Here is a 21,621-nt window from a genome sequence, read left to right as displayed (position 1 = left end):
GCAATTCTTTACATAATCTATTTCTTTTTCAAAATAGTGACTCAGCAATACTTGGGCCTGGAAATCAGAAATGTAGCCTATTTATTTGATATTTTAGAATTTCTTTTCTCCACTTCTTTGTGTGCACTACATTCCCCTTACTCCCACGCCTTTTACTGTCTCCTTACACTTCTAACATTTAAAAATGCTTGTCACTGGAAAGTTATTTGAATAGTTTAAAAGTTCAGTGCATAAAACCTTGGACTCTTCAAAGGAAAAGTTTCAAAGTGAGTAAATGAATATTTGGGGTTGGGGAGAGGAAGTGAGGTAAAGACTTTGCTTTTTATTTTGATACAAGAGGGATTTTATAAATCATATAGTCCATTGTGGAAAACTCTGTTAGATCCATTTTCCCCTTCTTCTTTATTAACAGAATCACAATATTTGTTCAGTATGGCAATGAGTTTAGATGGAAATTCCAAAGACAAACCAACAAAGTAATACCACTCCATTCTTAAACCTCCCTTTTAACTGGTTTTGGTCAGTGAGTTATAAGCAAAAAGACTTGGCAGAGCTTATAGAAACCCTTAATAAGGGTTTGATGAAGCTTGGATATGATTTGTATTCTGTTCTCCTCCACTCTTCTTTCCTTAAATATAGAAACCTTATATTTAAGGAAATATTTATGTACCTCCAGGTTTGATGCATGAGAACAGAAGTGACACCCTAAGCTTCATGGAGGTACATGGAGGTACACAAAAAGCTTGGTGGAACCTGAGTCCTGATGACTTCTTAGAGCCAACAATCCTGCCCTGTATTTTCTAGATCTTAACTCTTTGTTATTGTGTATGGAAGGGTGGGGGAGAGGGCAAAAGACCTTATGTGATTAAGCTGAGATCACTTGAATTTTCTCTTATATGCAAGTGAACCTATTCCTAAATTATAGAGGCATCCCTTCCACATCACCTATTTTTTATGAATAAGATACTGGAAGTAAAGGATGTTACGTGGTTTTCTTCACTAAGTTCTCTGTTTATTAATGATCCCAGTTCTACAATCTGTGTCTTAACTCTCAATAACATGATAGACATAACAATATATGAAAAAAGTTATTGGAGAGAAACTGATGAGACAAATTCATTTCCTAAATCATATAGTTTTAAAAAGCTAAAAGACATAGTACCAAATGCTAACACCATGAGCTATAGATATTTATATTAAAAGGATTTTTCACTGTATGTTAAGAGTAGCTAGTATTTGGAGTGGAAAATATGGAACAGAGGTAAAAACACAAAACATACAAATACATACCTTCTTGACATAAATTAGATTGAGAAAAGGGACTTAAAATATATTATGATCTTAGATAGGATTCAGCATCACTAAAATATCTGTTCTCCTTGATTTCATTTATAATCAAATTAAGAATAAATATTCAAAAGCTGCAGGGGTCTAACACAAAGTTCATCTAGGAAGACAAGAAGCAAGAATATTCAGGGAAAAATCTGAGTTCTCAATGAAATAATCATGGAGAAATGGCCACCACATTTAAAACTGTATGATTTTAGCAAGCATATAAATAAACAGACTGTTGGAGGAGAACAGAAAGTTGAGAAATTGAACCAATTATGTCTGGAAATTTAGAATACAACACAGGATAAAAGAGGATCTATTCCTTATACCATTCACCAAGACAAATTCCAAAGAGATCAGAAATTTAAATATTGAAAAATGGATCCATGCAATAAATAAGATAAAAAACAAAAAATTAATCCATTCAAACATTAGACAAAATATGGGCAGATCTCTCTATAACTTGGGGAGGAAGGAACAACTTCCATAATTATGATCCAAATTCAGATGCTTTTAAAGGAAAAAGATTGGTAAATTTGACAAATTGTTTATATAAAAACAAAAATATATGTTAATGGTCTGAAATAGCCACCACAACGAGATTTAATAGATAATTCAGATAAAGAAATGCAGATGACCTTTAACCATATGAGAAGAAGCTCCCCCCTGATTCAAACTAACTGAATGCAAATTAAAATTAAAATTGAATTGCTATTTTTCACCTACAAACTGGGAAAATAAACAAAACTTGTTTTGTACTCTCTGACAAGGTAAGGAAAATAGACACTCCTATTTGCTGCAAAGGATGGAAAATAATATAATCCACAGCATAGGGGTTTGCAATATCTAGCAAAATTATACATGATTCTACTTCCAAGAGTTAATCCTAAGGTACACTGGCAAAAATAAGAAAAGCATATGTACAAGTACTTTCATCAAGCAAATGTACAACATTAGGGCACTGACAGAATAAATGACAGTTTGTCCCCAAAATGCAGTATTATACAGCTATAAAAAAATAAGTAAGTAGTATCTCTATACGTAAGTACAAAATATCTGTACTATAATTGAATGATACCCAAGATGTATTTTTACATGAAAAAGCAAAATAGGGAAAAACTGTGTACCTAAAAAGGAAAGATACAAATGCATAGGCATGTTTGACTACAATTGAGGGTTAAAACATAATTTTTTATATAGCAGGAAGTAACAGGGTGGAGGAGACAGTGACAGAAACTAGATTTTTTTTAATATGCATGTCCCATAGCTTTTACTTCGGAACCCTGTAAAGAATTTACATACTTGTAAAGTAAAAATAAATTTGAGTAATCCCTAAAAGCAAGTATTTGAAGTTAAATGCACAAAACTAATCATGCATTAAGTCGATGGTATAATCACAAAGAAAGAAACAATTTGAAGTGATGTTAAAACACAGTCGTTTGATGCATCCCAAGTGAGATATGAACTGAGCAAGGAAAGAGAGAAGTAAAAAACGAACTGTTTTAGCTAACTATATTTTTGGTGGTAGTTTTAATAAAATTTTAAATATTATAATACTGTATAGTGTGTATTGTGAGAAAAAGAAATGAGTAATTATGTTGATGACTTTAACATCCAGGATTTTAGGCATGGGAGATAAAAATGTGCAATTGATGAGGTGAAGTAAAACCGTGAAGGCCTAAACAGAAATGAAATTATTGGTAAAAATTTATAATAGCTTCAGTTTTTACTAAATAAGCATTTCCAAGTTCTGTTCACTAAAAAAAAACAATGGTCAACCCAGAAGTAATGGTGACCCTTAATATCCGACCGTCATCTTTAATGATCGTTAAGTAGCATTTCCCACTAAAAGCAACTGGGCTTCTTGGGGAAAGATTGATTTCATGTCTATGACAGGAAATGGGCAAGATTTCCCTGAAACTTTTGTCATAGCAGAAGTAAGATGTTAACAAAGACTTTCAGAGTTATGGCAATAGACACAAGCCACCAGTCAAGGTTATGACTTCCCATTGTGAAGGAGGGGGGCATATTGAGCATCAATAAAGAAAGAAAACTACAATGGATTGTAACACAGCAACTCTGTTCAAATACATGTATTCATAATATCCACTGGAGGATGTTACTTTTAAAACTAGTCAATGAAGGAATCTATCAAGTATTTATTCATTTCTCATATATTGATGAAACAAATTCCTGCTTTGTAGAGGTATTCTAGCAACAATTAAAAAGGCAACAATAGAATTCAAATATCTGATTTCACAAATCTGAGGGAAATAATGGATTTAAACCATGATATTTAAGACTATTAAAATTACTCAAAATAGAACAAGCGATATATGAAGTACCTGAAAGAAAATGATATTATATGGAAAGTATATTTGCCAAAAACATTCACACCCAAATCTGATCCTTCTGGATATAAAAACCAATTCACCAGAAATGAGGTAACTGAGTAATACTTTTAGCGATGCAAGTGTAATATAATTATTAAATATAGGCTGTGAGAAATTCTACAACGACAAAGCACCAACTTTAATCAATCGGTTAACTAGCAAAAAGAGAAAAAATGAAAAGGGAATTTAAAATTTTTAAAATAATTAAGAAACTTAATCAACTGAAATGTAGTCCTTACTGATAACAGACTTGAACAATTTAACTATAAAAAAATATTCATGGGATAGCAGAAAAAATGTGAACAATTACTACATATTTGATAATATAGCTAATTCTTGTCAGCTTTTAGGTGTGATAAACATATTGTGGCTATTTTTAAAAAGCACCCTTTAGAGTACATGCTGAAAAAACAGATAAAATGGTAAAGTATCTGAGATTTGCTTCAACATGATCTGAATGTTAGGAAATAGGTTAGGAAATGGGTTTGTAATATGATTCACTTACTTTTGGATATAACAGATATTTCACATGATGAAATACATGTATTTCCAAAACACATACACATGCATGAAATGGCATAAATACAGACAGTATTGTAAAGACACTCTCGAACAGCAACATTTACAAATTATTTCTTATTATCCCAAACTCTATTATTGTCCTTTAAGCCTGACTCTTGCTGTTCACAGGGGTCAGAGAACCATGACATGTGTTATAAAGAGTGAAAGAGCAAAAAATGTGTATTTACCAGAGGCATTCAAAAATAGGATGAAAGTTCACACATATATAAAGGTCATATATTACACATGACCTTGCCTACAGGGAGAAGGACATAAAGCCAGAATTTCATTGAGAATGCTGGATAGAGATTACTTTACATAATTTAGCAAGCTAAGAGCCAAGGTTTCCATCCAGAATTGTATTATTAGAGCAACTCAAGAGTAACACAGTTAAGCTGGGTTTTATGCTACTTAAACATATAGCACATAACTATTCATTGTCCTAAAGCAATATGAAAAAATTGGAAACAGTGCCAATATAAGGACATTGCATGGCAGCTTTATTTTAAAGACAGATGGGTCTATATACAAATATGATTATCTTCCTTAAGATCACCAGGGTTAATTTATTTCATGTATAATAAATGAGGCTCAAAGTGGTTTCACATTCAATGACAGACACCTTGAATTATTATAAAAATCACATCACTTTATTCAGAAGCCTAGATTTCCAACCCATAAAGATTCTGGGTTCAAAAAAGTTGTATTTTTTCATGGCTTTTGAATGTTTTGATTTTTTATTCACCTCATTACTGATCCAAATACGTTTATACATCTGGTTTCTTGCTAATCGCTTATAATTTTAGCATAGTTTATTTATTATTTAAAAATAATAATGGACTAGAAGACTGAACATTAAGATATCAATCCTAGTCAGTGATTTATAGATTCAATGCAATCCTATTCTAAAAATTCCAACAACCTTCTTTGCATAAATGGAAACACCAATCATCAAATTCATATGGAAGGGTAAGGAGTCCCAAATGCCAAAGTTATCTTGAGAAAGAAGAGTGAAGTTTGAAGTCTCATGCTTCCTGATTTTAAAACTTATTACAGCACCAGATCAAATTGGCATGGTACTGGCACAAAAAGACAGACCTACAGATGAATGGAAAAGAACTGAGAGCTCAAAAATTAACTGTCATGTTTATGGCCAGGGTGATTTTTGAAAAGGTAAGGAAGACCACTCAATTGGGAAAGAATCATCTCTTCAACAAAAGCTAGGAAAATTGGATCTTTATTCATGAAAAAAAAAGAAGGAATCCTATCTCATATCATGTACAAAAATCAATTCAAAATGGATCAAAGTCATAAATATAAGAGCCAAATCTATAAAACTCCTAAGAGGAAACATAGGGAAGCATATTCAGTACCTTGTGTTAAGCAATGATTTCTTAGATTTTATACCCAAAACACAAGCAACAAAAGAATAGATAAATGTGACTTCTTCAAATTTAAAAACTGTTTTGCCTCAAAGGACTTTATCATGAAAGTAAAAAGACAACCTACACAATGGAATAAAATATTTAGAAATCACATTTAATATCCAAGAATACATAAAAGATTTAATATCCAGAATATATAAAGAAATTCTTCAACTAAGCAACAAAAATACTGTCAAACAACCCAACTAAAAATGGGCCAAAGACTTGAATAGATAACTCTCCAAAGAAAATATACAAGTGGAAGAAAGTATATGAAAAGATGCTTAACATTATTAGCTATCAGGGAAATTCAAATCAGAAGCATGAGATACCATTCCACACCTATTCAAATGGATGCTATTAAAAAAGAGATGGAAAATAAAAAGTGTTGGAGAGGATGCATAGAAACAAGAACACCTTTCATTCCTGATGGCAATATATAATGGGGTAGCTGCTGCAGAAGACAGTTTGGTGGTTCCTCAGAAAGTTAAGTATATAATTACTATAAGGCCCCACAATCCCACTACTAGATAATAACCCAAAAGAACTGAAAGAAGGGACCCAAAAAGATATTTGTATACCCATATTCAGAGCAGCATTATTCACAATTGCCAAAAGAGGGAAGCAGAACAAGTGTCCATTAACCAATGACTGGGTGAACAAAATGTTGTATATACAGACAATATGACATCATTTAGCCATAACAAGGAATGAGGTTCTGATATGTGTGACAACATTAATTAACCTTGAAGACATCATGTTGAGTGAAATAAGCCAGGAACAATAGGACAAATATTGTATGATAGCATTCATATGATATAACTAGAATAAGCAAGTTCATGCAGTCATAATCTAGAATATAGGTTGCCAGGGGAGGAGTGGGGAGAAGAAATGGGGTGTTAAGACTTAATATGCACAGGGTTCCTATTTGGAACAATGGAAATGATTGGTAATGGATGGTGGTGACAGTAGCACAACATTGTGAACATAATTAACAGCAATGAAATATATATATGAATGCGTTTAAAAAGGAGAAATGACAGATCATATATATGATAAAAGAATAAAATTATTTAAGATTCCACAGAACTTTGTTTGCTAAACCCCAGCCAGCATCACTCCAGTTGACTCTTTAGAACACCTAAGGTTCCAGGACAAGATGGTGGCTTAACAATGTGCACATTTTAGTTCGTCCTCCAGAACAACTACTAAATGACCAGAAACAGTACAGAACAGCTCCTGGGGCCACGTCAGTGACCAGACACACAGCGTACCCCAGTCTGGACCAACTGGACCGGCTTCAAGCCCCCCCAGAACTGTGAGTTCCCCAAGCTGCGGCACCGGTGCCCCTCCCCCACAAGCTGCTTCCCAAAGGGGAAAGGAAAGAGACTTTACCAGCAGCAGGGGCTGAGCCCAAACAAATGCCAATTGTGGAATTAATTAACAAATTCTGACTACTAAAAATAGGCCCCCAGCTCAGGTGAACCTGGTCAAAGTGGAGGTTGCTCATTTTTGTCCCAGCACCAAGGGGGCAGGGCTGATGGAAAAGAAAAAAAAAAAGAAGGAAATAGAGGTTTTTGTGGCTGTGTTTCTACAAAATCTTGACTGCCTTTGGATACAGTGGCAGGGCTTCTCAGGCTGTAACTGCCCCAGGCATAGACAGAAACAAGCTGGTTTGAGGGCTTGTCTGGAGCCTGTGCCTTCCTCAGGGGAAGGGTGAAGCCCAACTCAGGTGGAATCCCTCCCTCAGGAATTCAGACACCAGGGCTTCGTAATTTTCAGCCATTAAAACCAGCCTGCAACCTCTCCTCTGTCTCCACCATGTCCCCAGCAGGGAGAGTCTGCCAAAATTAAAGGTACTGCATCATCTTATGGTGGTGGGACATGCAGGCAGACAAGCACCACATACTGGGCAGGATAAGAAAAACAGAGCCCAGAGACTTCACAGGAAAGTCTTTCAACCTGCTGGGTCTCACCGTCAGGGAAAACCAACACAGGTGACTCTTTCCTCCTGATAGGAGGCCAGTTTGGTCTGGGAAAATCTCACTGGGGTCTATAATACCTAAGTAGACATTCCTAAGTGTGTGGGGGGAAAAGGCACCATACAAGCAGGGCAAGAAACAAGAAAACAAAAACCAAAAAAATCTCCTCTGTTAAACAAAACTTAGGCTAGAGGTTCAGATAAAGCTGAACTAAATGTCAAAGAACAATTAGACAACAAATTCATCCAGCAAGAAAACCCTAGGTAAAAGAAGTGAAAGCAATCTCCAGAACAAACTAATTAAGGTAATTAAATGCCTAGACACCAGCAAAAAATAACAAATCACACTAGGAAAATTGAAGTTATGGCCCAGTCAAAGGAACAAACCAACAATTTAAATGAGATACAGGAGCTGAAGCAATTAATTCAGAATATACGAACAGACATGGAAAACCTCATCAAAAACCAAATCAATCAATTGAGGGAGGACATGAAGAAGGCAAGGAATGAACAAAAATAAGAAATGGAAAGTCTGAAAAAACAAATCACAGAACTTATGGGAATGAAAGGCATGGTAGGAGAGATGAAAAAAACAATGGAAACCTATAATGGTAGATTTCGAGAGACAGAACATAGGATTAGTGAACTGGAGGATGGGACATCTGAAATCTGGCAAGAAAAATAAAATATAGGGAAAAAATGGAAAAATATGAGCAGGGACTCAGGGAATTGGAAGACAATATGAAGTGCATGAATATACATGTTGTGGGTGTCCAAGAAGGAGAAAAGAAGGGAAAAGGAGGAGAAAAATTAATGGAGGAAATTATCACTGAAAATTTCCCAACTCTTATGAAAGACTTAACATTACAGATCCAAGAAGTGCAGTGTACCCCAAAGAGAACAGATCCAAATAGACATACTCCAAGACATTTACTAATCAGAATGTCAGAGGTGAAAAAGAAAGAGAGAATCTTGAAAGCAGCAAGAGAAAAGCAATCCATCACGTACAAGGGAAGACCAATAAGACTATGTTAGATCTCTCAGCAGAAACCATGGAGGCGAGAAGACATTGGGATGATATACTTAAATTAATAAAAGAGAAAAACTGCCAACCAAGAATTCTATATCCAGCAAAATTGTCCTTCAAAACTGAGGGAGAAATTAATATTTCAGACAAAAAATCACTGAGAGAATTTATGACCAAGAGACCAACTCTGCAAGAAATACTAAAGGGAGCACTAGAGACAGATACAAAAAGACAGAAGAGAGAGGTGTGGATAAGAGTGTAGAAAGGAAGACTATGAGTAAAGGTAAAAAGAAGGAAAATTAGATATGATGTATATAATCCAAAAGGCAAAATAGTAGAAGAAAGTACTACCTGTGCAGTAATAATACTAAATATTAATGGATTAAACTCCCCAATCAAAAGACATAGACTGACAGAATGGATTAAAACACAGGTCCCATCTATATGCTGTCTCTACTCAAAAGACATGAGGGCAAGGACACAAACGAACATTTGCACACCAATGTTTATAGCAGCATTATTTACAATTACCAAAAGATGGAAACAGCCAAAATGTCCATCAACAGACGGGTGGACAAACAAACTGTGGCATATACATATGATGGAATATTATGCAGGCGTAAGACAGAATAAACTTATGAAGTATGCAACATCAATGACGGGTCATAAGGACATTATGCTGAGTGAGATTAGCCAAAAACAAAAGGACAAATACTGTATGGTCTCACTGATATGAACTGACGTTAGTGAATAAACTTGGAATATTTTGTTGGTAACAGAGACCATAAGGAGATAGAAATAGGGTAAGATATTGGGTAATTGGAGCTGAAGGGATACAGATTGTGCAACAGGACTGAATATAAAAACTCAGAAATGGACAGCACAATACTACCTAACTGTAATACAATTATATTAAAACACTGAATGAAGCTGAATGTGAGAATGATAGAGGGAGGAGGGCTGGTGGCATAAATGAAATCACAAAGAAAGATAGATGATAAAGATTGAGATGGTATAATCTAGTAATGCCTAGAGTGTATAATGATAATGGCTAAATGTACAAATTTAAAAAATGTTTTTGCATGAGGAAGAACAAAGGAATGTCATTACTGCAGGGTGTTGAAAATAGATGGTAATTAATACTATAAAATTTCAACTTATGTGTGAGACTAAAGCAAAAAATGTTTATTTGGTACAAAATTTATATTTTGACTAGTGCGTCTCCTAATATAACTTATGTAGATAGTTGGTTGAACACCATAAGTACATGGAAGTACATTGGGTAGGACATGAGATTTTGTTGGTTTGTCCAGATGATGCCCCAATGAATCCCAGAGTGATTTGATCAGTGAGTGGAAAAGTATTCACAAAGTCCCCTTCGGGAAATGGTGAAAATGGGGGAAAATTCAACCTCCCCAACTTGAATTCTTGATATTCTCACAAGCAGTGTGGACAACCAAAGTTGTAGGCTGAGCCCCCAGTCTTGGGGGTTGTTCATATGAAACTTAACCCCACAAAGGATAGGTCAAGTCTACTTAAAATTAGACCTAAGAGTCACCCCCAGGAGAACCTCTTTTGTTGCTCAGATGTGGCCTCTCTCTCCAGCCAACACAACAAGCAAATTCAGCACCCTCCCCCTGTCTATGTGGGACATGACTCCCAGGGGTGTGGACCTTCCTGGCAATGTGGGACAGAAATCCTAGAATGAGCTGAGACGCAGCATCAAGGGATTGAAAAAACCTTCTGGACCAAAAGGGGGAAGAGTAAAATGAGAGAAAGTGTCAATGGCTGAGAGATTCCAAACAGAGTCGAGAGGTTATCCTGGAGATGATTCTTATGCATTAAGTAGATATCACCTTGTTATTCAAGATGTAGTGGAGATGCTGGAGGGAACTGCCTGAAAATGTAGAGCTGTGTTCCAGTAGCCATTTTTCTTGATGATGATTGTATAATGATATAGCTTTCACAATGTGACTGTATGATTGTGAAAACCTTGTGTCTGATGCTCCTTTCATCTACCTTGTCAACAGACGAGTAGAACATATGGAATAAAAATAAATAATGGAGGAACAAATGTTAAAATAAATTTAGTTTGAAATGCTAGTGATCAATGAAAGAGAGTGGTAAGGGGTATGGTATGTATAATTTTTTTTTCTTTCTGTTTTCATTTTATTTCTTTTTCTGTTGTCTTTTTATTTCTTTTTCTGAATTGATGCAAATGCTCTAAGAAATTATCATGATGATGAATATGCAACTATGTGATGATATTGTGAATTACTGGTTATATATATGTAGAATGGAATGAGCATATACTAAGTACGTGTTTCTTTCGTGTAATATATTTTTTAATTAAAAAAACTTTTTTAAAAAAAGAACACCTAGGGCTCAAATTGAGACTTTGTAAAAGTTTTATGCACTAAGTTTGCTTTCCTGGTACCTATAATTTCTAGAGGTTCCTAGGTCAGATAAGTCTTGAGACCCAGAGGGACCAGCCTTTCCTAGTTAATCAGCTAATTGCATCCCCCTATCCTTTAGTGTCAACACCCCTTCTCAACATGAAGAAACCAGGTATTGTCTAAAGATCCTTATAGATTCAGAGAAGGATCAAAGGAGAAGGAAGAGTAATAACAGAGAGAATAAGATTTAACAAATGAGTTTGACTGCTGAATCACTATACTGATAGTTCTTCTAGCCCCCAGTGTTTTTGAGCAGCTTGTAGGAAAAATCTTCATTAGTGGAATGGTAACCCATAGCAAAGCCCAGAATCTGTTCTGTGACTACTTATTGAAGTGTACTTTCTTTTCTTTGTATATAGGTTATAGTTCACAATAAAACATTTTTTTAAAATCCATGGAACTGCACTATACAGTGAATCCTAAGTCAAACCAAGACTACAGTTCATAGTGAAACTATAAAAATGTGCTTTCATCAATTTTAACAAATGTTCCACACTAATATAGGTGTTAATAATAGACTGGTACATAGCAATCACTATTTTATGCTTGATTGTTCTGTAAACCCACAACTTCTCTAATTAAAAAGAAAAACTTGGGAGTCGCATTTTCCCATTGTCATTCCTCTCTCCCCCCACCGCCTTGCTTTATTGTAGAAAACACAGAATAAAAGGAAAAGAAAAGAAATATGGTCATAGTGAATATGCTCAACCACAGCTCTACAATTTCATATTGGGAAGTTACTTCTTGAAGGGAAAGTATCTTAAGTGATAAGTATAATAATGTATCCAAAAGGAAATGTTTCCCAAAAACTAAGTCTTCATATAATAGGCAACAGAACAGAAAGATAAGCTATAGCTGTTTTAGATTTTAATAATGCATTCTATTTTTTTTTAGTAATGTATAACTTCAGAGTCCACATGGTTAGTTGCTTGTTGGTCATAAAGATATTATGGTTATTATACTTAAAATTGATGGACTCTGTGTGCTTACGTGTATATATGTGTGTTTGTGTGTATGTGTGTTTGTGTGTATGTGTGTGTTTGTGTGTATGTGTAGCCTGAATAGCTTCATAAATTAACAAACTTTGGAGAGACTCTAAAAGTCTGTCCTTACATAGAAGTCTAAAGATAACACAGTTCTTACAGAATTTATGGCTTAAAAGGAAAAAGCTAAATTTAAAATACTAACATATGTTTATTTCTCACTTAAAGAATATTTTAAAGTCTCCTAACTGCATGCCTGCACACGTGCACAATAAGCTCTCGTTCCCTTAATCCCCTTCCTATGCTGCAAACCTCTATACAAGATTCCTATGGTTTAGATGTAAAACTATTTTGAAAATTACCTGGGGAGCAGGATATTAATTACCTCTTCATTGATTAGATAATATAAAACCAGGTTAAAACCCACACTATAGGGCAGGCCACGGTGGCTCAGCAGGCAGGAATGCTTGCCTGTGATGCCAGAGGACCCGGGTTCGATTCCTGATGCCTGCCCATGTAAAAAAAAAAAAAAAAAAAAACCATGCTATAACACCAAAAGAATGTGCTCATAACACAATTAGTCAATTAAGTTTGGTTAATGTATTTAATGAATGAATTAATGAATTCCATGCACAACTAAAACAAGCAGATCATTGTGACTCGTTGTTGCCTATGCTTAGAGGCTGCCTAAAGTTAGACACATTTGCATTTTTGAAGAGAAACTTTGAAATATAGTATTTTCAACCCATTCTAAATATTTTCCTATTCTGTCAGCAACTCTGAAATTACAGTGAATGCTTAAAACTTATATGCTCTTTAAAAAAGAAACAACAAAAAAGGAATGAAGTACACTGACCAACAATATAACCAAAAACACCATAACAACCCAATTAACAACTTAGAAAAATAAATCAATGACGAGAGTTTGCTAGCAAAATACCATGTTTTCTGCGGCAATGATGGGCCATATGGCAATGGATTTATTCTATACTGGCAGTAAGAATATTCTATGGAAGAGAAATTAGATTAACATTTTATTTTCACACTCTGCTAAATTTAGTTATCAGCTAATTATACATGAAATATTGTGTGTGTTTGTGTGTATATGTGTTGATGTATGACCCTTGAGTTTTCAATCAAAGAAATAACTTTAAATATATTTCCATGCAGTAGTCATCCATTCACCTAGGTCCCCTGGATGGATGAAAAAGGATAGAGGTAGATAGAGGTAGGTGAGGTGGGGACTCCAGAGTGTCTGCAGTTGTAGGAGCTCTCTTTCGCTTTCTGTTTACTCTTCAGCAAACCTTATTTACTGAGTTAGACTCCTAGCATCAGTCTAGAGAAGACCTGGCATTGAATAAATTAGAATAAAATTGCCAAAAGATTAGCCTTTTGGTCCTGGCCACAGAATATGGTACAGTTCTGCCACCTACTGGTTGCTTTCTCACACGTGACTTGGCAGCATTGCCATTTGTATGCATTTTGTTTGCATCAGCAAGCAAAACAGTGATGTTGAGAAAGTCCGATAAAACTTTGACAAATCACTTTCTACCATGTGAATAGAGAAATGATCTAGGTTTTAACTGCGATTAATACAAATGTTACTGTATTTAACATACAAGACAGGTGGGACCCTTCACAGCTATGGTCTGTCTGCTCACTGCCCAACTCCTCACTCCCCATTTACCACAATAAAGAAATAACTGCACTATCCAAATGCACCCTGCTCTGGCATTTGGGTGTATATGGGTGCATAAGTGTCTCATGCACTTGGTTGCAGTGAACATTGAAACACCTTTTTTAATTTGGGGTTATCTCCCCATGACCTGCACTGACGCTGGTCAATTTGCCCCATACTCTGTTACACAACTGATCCCTTTCAAATTGTCCTTTTGCGTATTTGTGTTCTTTGAAAGCAAGGTTATTTTGATATCTTTGGATTGCCTCAGTATTTAACACTGTGCCTCTCAGGATGATGTATGCACTGTGTGTACAGCCCTTTGTAAGAGGTGTCTAATCCTACCACAATTGTTGTTATATAAAAAAGCAAAGCAAATATTTATTGAAAACACACAGTATTTCTCAGACATGGTCTTCTAGCTTTAAAAGCCATATTTCTCAATGTTTTCGCTTGATTTAAGTACATAGCTCTCAAATACATGGCCAATTTAGATCTTGGCATTAGGAAGAACGTAATCTTGATTAGTGCTGGATTTTTTTCTTTTTAAAATTGATTCTAAAAGAAAACCTAAAGAAATTGTAAACATCTTTTCAAACTTAATCCTGTCTGAATGGATGAAATTCAAAATAAAACTAGAATGTATGTGTATTTATTTGGAACATAAGATCCTCTTTTGTGCTAAACCTTTTGCCTGAAATGTGTAATATAAATTGTTATGATTTCCAGAAAAGTAATTAGGTAAAAACATCGATTTTTACTTAATTTAACTCATTCTGGCCTATCTAAAAGCACACATCATTGCTCTTTTGACCAAACTATGCATTTACTCATTTCCGTATTGTGTAACTGAAATAGTTACTGAAGAGCTAGCTTAGATTTTTTTTTTCATTATATGCTGAACATACAGGTAAATCCTGGTTTAGAACTTTTGTTATTCAAAGATATACTATAAAAGATAAAGCTAGATGCTGAGGTTGCCATGTGGTGGTCACAGAACTGCTGGTTATGAAAAGAAATAATCTTTGCATGTGGATAGGACATTTGATATGGAGATGTATAAACAGCAAAGGCTTAAATGGCCATGATAAGTAATTAAAGACGGCTTTAATTACTTATCTCACTCTCACTCTTTACAAGCAACTCGGTACAATCCATCACCAAAATACTCTTATGTGAGTGTTCACCCACCTCATTTCTCATGCCTTACATGACTGTAGTGCAGATAATGTTCGTAAATTTAGATTAAGCAAAATACGTTTTTGCTTAATTAAACTTTTGTTTAATAGGTTTTGAAAGAGATAAAGACTGAATATGAATAATTGAACATATTATATATGTGACAACTTGTAGGTGAGATCCTAACATACTGGTTCTATTTGCTTTTAAGGATATATAAAACTCGAAGCAATTCCAACATCCATTGTAAGGGAATTTATTCTAAATATAAATGTCAAGTTGTCTTAGTTTGATCAAAATAAATTAATATGTCCTAAATAGGAACTTGTTCAGTTATTTCTCCCTGCCTTTATATCAGAGGGAGATTTTATTATTTTCATATTGATAGGTTTATTCTGAATTCTCAAACCAAGGAAAGGCCTATGTGACTACATGCAAACACAGCAAACCTTTAGTTCTATGTAAAGAAGTAGTTTCTAAACTTTATTTATTGTTTAGAAAGTATTGGTGGATTTCAAAATGCACAGATGCCTTGACCTTAGCCAAGACCTACAAAAGCAGAGTATCTGGGGGGGATAAAGACTGGAATCTGTATCTTCAAAAGCTTTCTAGGTGATTCTCACACATCCAGTTTCAGAGAAATGAGAAAACTGGTATTTGAGAACAATTGTTTCTCAAAGTCTGGTCTTTAGAACAGCATCGTCTGAGAACTTGTTGGAAATGCACATTTTCAGCCCCACCCCAGACCTATATAAACATAAATTCTGTAATGGAGACCAGTAATATAGCAATATGTGATTTAACAAGCCATACACGTGATGCTGAATCATATTGAAGGTAAGGCTTGAGAACCATTGATTTAGAAAAATAAGTTGAAAAGTGATGTTTCTTTGTAATTCCATGCATTTATCAAATGCTTACTATTTTGAGACAATGTAAATAAACTAGTTAGAATCCCTAACCTTATGGTAGTCACAACATAATCAATTCTACTGTCTTATTGTGATCAATTTTGTGATTATTTACTTATTCAACATCTTTATTGCAATGTAATTCACATTACGTGAAACTGACATTTTTTCTTAGTGATTTTAAACAAGGTATTTACTTTTTAATATCCTCATTTCAGTTATGACTTATTTTCTCTAGATTATTATTACAGATCCCTGCACGACGGTTTAATTTTATTCGATTTTACTGAGTGGACTATACCTCCTGAATTTCAGTAATATTCCATTTGTGAATGTTGAAAATCTCTGCTTCTGTGGGAATCACAGTATTAGAGGGACTAGTAGAAGTGATAGACTGAAAAAAATAAGAAGCTCAATACACTTTGAAAATGGAGCAGGAAGCCTTTGCATGATAACAAAGGGCCCTGGCTAGTTACAAAGCTTTCCCATAGAGTATTTTCCTCCTCATACCATTGTCAGAAAGGCATTACTGCTACAACAACATAAAGGAAAGTGAAGTGGCATTCTGGTGAGCAATCATCTGGTAAATACATGAGCTAGGATTACAAAACCAGATGCTGTAAATTTAAATCCCATGCTCTTTTACATTAGACCCCACTGCCTGTCCATTGAATGCATAGTAAGCACTCAATATATATTTGTGTAATTGAACTGAAAAGATAGCCTCACTTCCAGGATGAGAGAAAGCTAGTCATGGACTTTATATTCTATTAAACAAACATTGGAAAGTTCATCTTAAGAAATAGCCCTTGGAATTTCCAGCCTTGAGTATAAAGTAAGAAAACCAATTCATCTGCACTGAGATACTGATTTATGGTGGCTTACAAATGAAGTAAAATTGGAAAGAGTTCAGTTTGTTGCCAGGGCAATATTCATGATTAACTCTTTTCTGGAATCAAAACACTTGATTTTTATCACCATTCTTCAGGCTATGAGGAATTCCCCTTAAATTTCAAGAACTCATGTTTTTAAATACCTTATCAGCATTTTAAATGAACCATTTATTTTACTTGATATATAATTTCAGCTGAACTGCCCATTACTGTGAATTTGGGGTGGGGTAGTGTGTAATAAGTATGAATTGCTATACAACATTCAAAATGGCAGATAGCCTTATTTCTTTATTTTTCCTTATTCAATTCAAAACTGGATCCTAGCCACCAAGCCTCATAGTTAACCAATCTGGTATCAATCAATTTCCAAGTCTTGTTCTCCACTGTGGATCAAACAAGAGCACTGAAGCATACACAGTTCAGAAAGATAGAACTCTGCCCCTAAGGTCCTTCATGTTGGTTGCTGGAGTCACTGCCCGTCCCCGCCCCACCCCCACCCCACCCCTGTTCAGGTCTGAGGGACAATTAGAGGATAGCTAACTCTCCTTCTTCCAGCCTCTTCCAGATCGAGCCGTGGAACCTTTGCAAATGTCCTAAATCATGGCCCTCGATAACAGTCTCCTCAGGAACCCACACAGTCCTCAGCATTCAGACACTTTCACTCCAGGTGCTTCATTGATTCAAGGATGAGAACTTAAAGTCTCAGAATGTGCCATGCATTCCTGCCTTATCTGTCTCAGGAATTCCTGTCACATTTGTGACAGGCTACTTATCTTTCCAAATATTAGAGCATAGGCGGTATCTTGTTTCTCTCTCTCAAAATCCCACCAAATGGGCCAATCCTTTTCCATCATCTAAACTAAAGAATATGTGGATTAGGTACCCAAACGTAAGCCTAATTTTTCTCCTCACATTAGGTGGAAAACCTTCCTCCCTCCCTCTGTAATCCCAAAAGGCCATCTACTTCCCTGGAGTAAGTAACATCCAGAATCTTGAAAGCACAACTCTAGCCACTCTGGTGAGCTTATAACAAATATTAATATTAATAATAATAAATTTAAAATAAAAATCCAAATACATCATTTTAATATATATGTAACATATTAATCAAGTAATCTCTCAGAAACTCTGTATAACCTCAAAGAATTATGACTATCTAAGAGCCTTCGCTCGGTTTTTTTCTTAATTTATCATAAAGATCACCTGAAACTTTCCCATAGAAAAGCTAATGGAAAGAACAAAGTGGATTCATAGACCTATTTATCTTTAAACAGTGACATCTGTTCTCACGTTTCAAATACAAAAAACATATGCATGGATTTATCACACACAGCATATAAACCCCCTCTCTTGGGTACTTCACACAATGAGCAGCCTAAAGCTGGGGGTTGAAGACAGCTGTTTGCCCTGGTCTGTATAAAATAGGAAGCTGAGCAAGCACTAGGAAAACTGAAGCCTGGACTTCACAACTGGTTGGGTATGGAGAACGAAAAAGATCAAGGAAAAGGAGGAGGCAAGGATAAATCCGAGTGTTTGGCTCTCCCTCACTGAGCTGGGACCCTTCCAGTAGAAACAGAATATCTTACCAAAATTATAGTCAGTTAAGTTTTGGATGTTGAATTTAAGACATCCACAAGACACTCAAGATTTCTGGGGATGATTCACATGGAGGTCTTCAACAGAAAGATTTCTAGGTCTGAAACTCAGGTGAGAGGTCCGAAACTTAATACTTCAGCTTCATATAAAGACATCGTGCCTGAAGCATCAGAAACTTTAAATCCCATCTAATTTTAATTCTTTTAGTCATATTATTGATAAAACCTTATCTGCCTTGGCATCCGGCTAATCCCCAAATTTAGATCACTGTGCCTTCTTTTACAGAAGAGAACTAACAGCTTCTGTTTTTTTTTTTTTTTTTTTAAGAGAGGAACATACCGTTTTTGAAAACTAATGCTGAGAAATTTTAAAGTCTTAATAAAATCCCAGGGACCCAGAATTCATTTAATTGGAAGAAATTGAAAAGAAAACCATTCTGTTTGGTGATCTTAGTAAAAATTCTGGGGATCCAGAGACCAATTTTTTAATGGAGCTAAAAGGCAAAGGACTCAGTTGATGCAACTGATAAAAAGAAGACACCTTGAACCACCGAGATGGTTTAGTCTTAATAAGTTGCCACCTCACTCATTGTTCCTTCAGGTTTTTTCTTCAATGCATGAAATCACCATGTAACTAATGTATTCAAGACAGAAAACTTTTCTCCTTAACTGGAAACTCTTCAGTTAAAGTGGATTGATTCTCTCTCTACTTCTTCAAATGCATCTTCTTCTCTACAAATACACTCTGCTGCTCTACTTTGAACCTCAGTGTTAGTGAACTGACATCAAGTCTTCCTGCCTAGAGTTCAGAGTCAGACAAGTTTCATTTTTTTTATTGATATATATTATATATTCAAATGCCATGTAATCCACCAAGCATACAGTCAGTGGTTCACTATATCATCAAATATTGCATTTATCATCACAATTGACTTTTTTCACTTGTGTGAAAAATAACATATATACAAAAAAGCAATGTATTTCAAAGTACACCGCAACAATGAGTTGTAGAACAGATTTCGGAGTTTGGTATGGGTTACAATTCCACAATTTTAGGTTTTTCCAACTAGCTGGCCAAGATTCATTATAAATACTTTCTTCTCCCACTCACCCACTCCAGCTTCCATCCTTCTTGGTCAAATTATTTAGCCTCTCTGGGAATCTGTTTCTTTAGTTAGAATATGGAGATTCTAGTACCTATTTTATGGGAGTTTGAAGACTAATACATACTAAAGTATGTACATACTCCAGTATGTTAATACATACTAAAGTATACTAAAATACTTTGCATAATGGATGGGGCATAATAAACACCAAATGTAATTTTTTCCTTTCTTTTCGTTTGCTATTCTTTCTTCTCTGTCCCTCACTCCTTTCCTCAGCTATGCCTTTAACCACGCTTTCTCTCTTCCTTCCTTTCATCTTCCCTCCTTTCTTCCCCTTGTAATACTTCCTTTGTAGTGTGACAGGTGTTTTTCCACAATAAAGGTCTGATCATGATATTCTTGGTTTAAATTTCTCAAGTTCTTCCCAGTGAAATGAAGATAAAGATCAATCTATTATCTCATCTCTCAATCTAACATTTCTATAGTATGGTAGATGTAGATATAATAATATCAACAAACCTACCACTATTGTGCAGTTACTATGCTTTAATCATGGAGCCAAGTATTAGAGATCTTTATTACTGATCCTCATAACAATCCTAGAAAGGAAGATATTATTACTGTTACTTACAAATAATGAACTGAAAGACCAAGGAAGATAACTTAATTCCCCAAAACACAAACCAATACGTGACAGATGCCAGTTCGCTGTGACTCCAAAGTGGATTTATTCGTATTTCTATGCTATTTCCTTTCACTCTTGCCAAAATATTTTGTGTTTCAATTCTGTACCTTTGTATATGCTATTCCTTGTACTGGAAATGACCTCCACTCCTGAATGCACATAAAAACTCAACATCATCTTTCTCTGTCAGCTCAAAGTCACCACTTCTGTGAAAGTTTTTTGTTGTTGTTGTCCAAAGGCAGAAGTAATAGCAGCTTTGTCTTCCCTGAGCCCAGAGCACATTTTATATAATGCTATATACCTAATTCTAGTAAAGAACCAGTAAACTGGTTATCATTGCCTCACAGTACCAAGCACAGTGCCTAGTATATATAAGGGTTTAAATAAATCTTTCAAAATCTTTTACATATTGTCTCATTTTCCCTGTTTCATGGATTTCTACATAACTACTTATCTGTAAAAGTTAGCATGGCCAAGAGCTCAATCCTTCTATGACTTTTCTTTCATTTATATACTTGCTTTCTGGGTGATTTTAACCAGTCTCTTGATTCTACAAATTATGTAAATGCTGAAGATGCCTATATTTATTTCCTCAGCCCAGTTATCTCTCCTGAACTTCCAATTCATCTATTTAAATATGAATTAAACACCTACACTTTATTTAGCAATATATCTCATGTTTCAAATGTCTAAAATTGAGCCTAATCTTTCCCATAACCTGTTCCTCCCACAATCATACCCATCTATATTAACAGCAACTTTATCCTTTCAGTTGTGTCTTGGAGTTATCCTCAATACCTCACTTGATCTCACACCCTATGTAAAATCCATCAGCAAACCCTATTTAAAGTGTAAAATGTATCCATAATCTGACTATTGTTTCTTTCTCAATCACTACTACCTTGATCCAGTAGTCATAATGGTTGCACCTGGATTATTACAATAGTCTATTGTTTTTTTCCATCTTTAGTCCCCAGAAGACTGCTCCCTACATGGCAGACAGATTGATCTTTTTAAAATATAAGACAGACCACCTCTTTTAGTAAAATCCTCTAATTACTTAAATTTTCATTCAGAATTAAATGCGAACTTCATATATGGCCCACCAGTCCCAGTATTTTAAACTATGTCCCCTCCTCCATCTGATTTCATTTCTCACTCTTCTCCCTGTCTCCCATCTTTCCACTCCAGCCTCCTTGATGCTTTTACACAAAATTCCCCACCTCACTGCCTTGTCTTTTCTGCAATATACCCCCCAAATACTCATCTGGTCACTCTTTAATGGCAAACATCCCTTAGCGACTTTAGGTAGTTACTCTCTGCCACTGTACAAGCACATAATAAGATGGTATGATATATATATATATACACTTGATTATTTTTTCATTATCTATTTTTCCTACTGAATGTTAGATCC

At 35.2% G+C, this 21,621-nt stretch overlaps 1 protein-coding gene across 1 annotated transcript in view; it reads right to left on the bottom strand.

The window, feature by feature from the left end:
• The window catches only part of LOC143674793 (uncharacterized), a 447,599-nt gene that overhangs the window by 31,578 nt on the left and 394,400 nt on the right, over positions 1–21,621 (bottom strand). The window lies entirely within an intron of this gene.

The sequence above is a fragment of the Tamandua tetradactyla genome, chromosome 1 (assembly GCF_023851605.1).
Source record: "Tamandua tetradactyla isolate mTamTet1 chromosome 1, mTamTet1.pri, whole genome shotgun sequence".
Taxonomy (NCBI): domain Eukaryota; kingdom Metazoa; phylum Chordata; class Mammalia; order Pilosa; family Myrmecophagidae; genus Tamandua; species Tamandua tetradactyla.
Note: the sequence above shows the minus strand (reverse complement) of the source record. Positions and strands in the feature narration are given on the sequence as shown.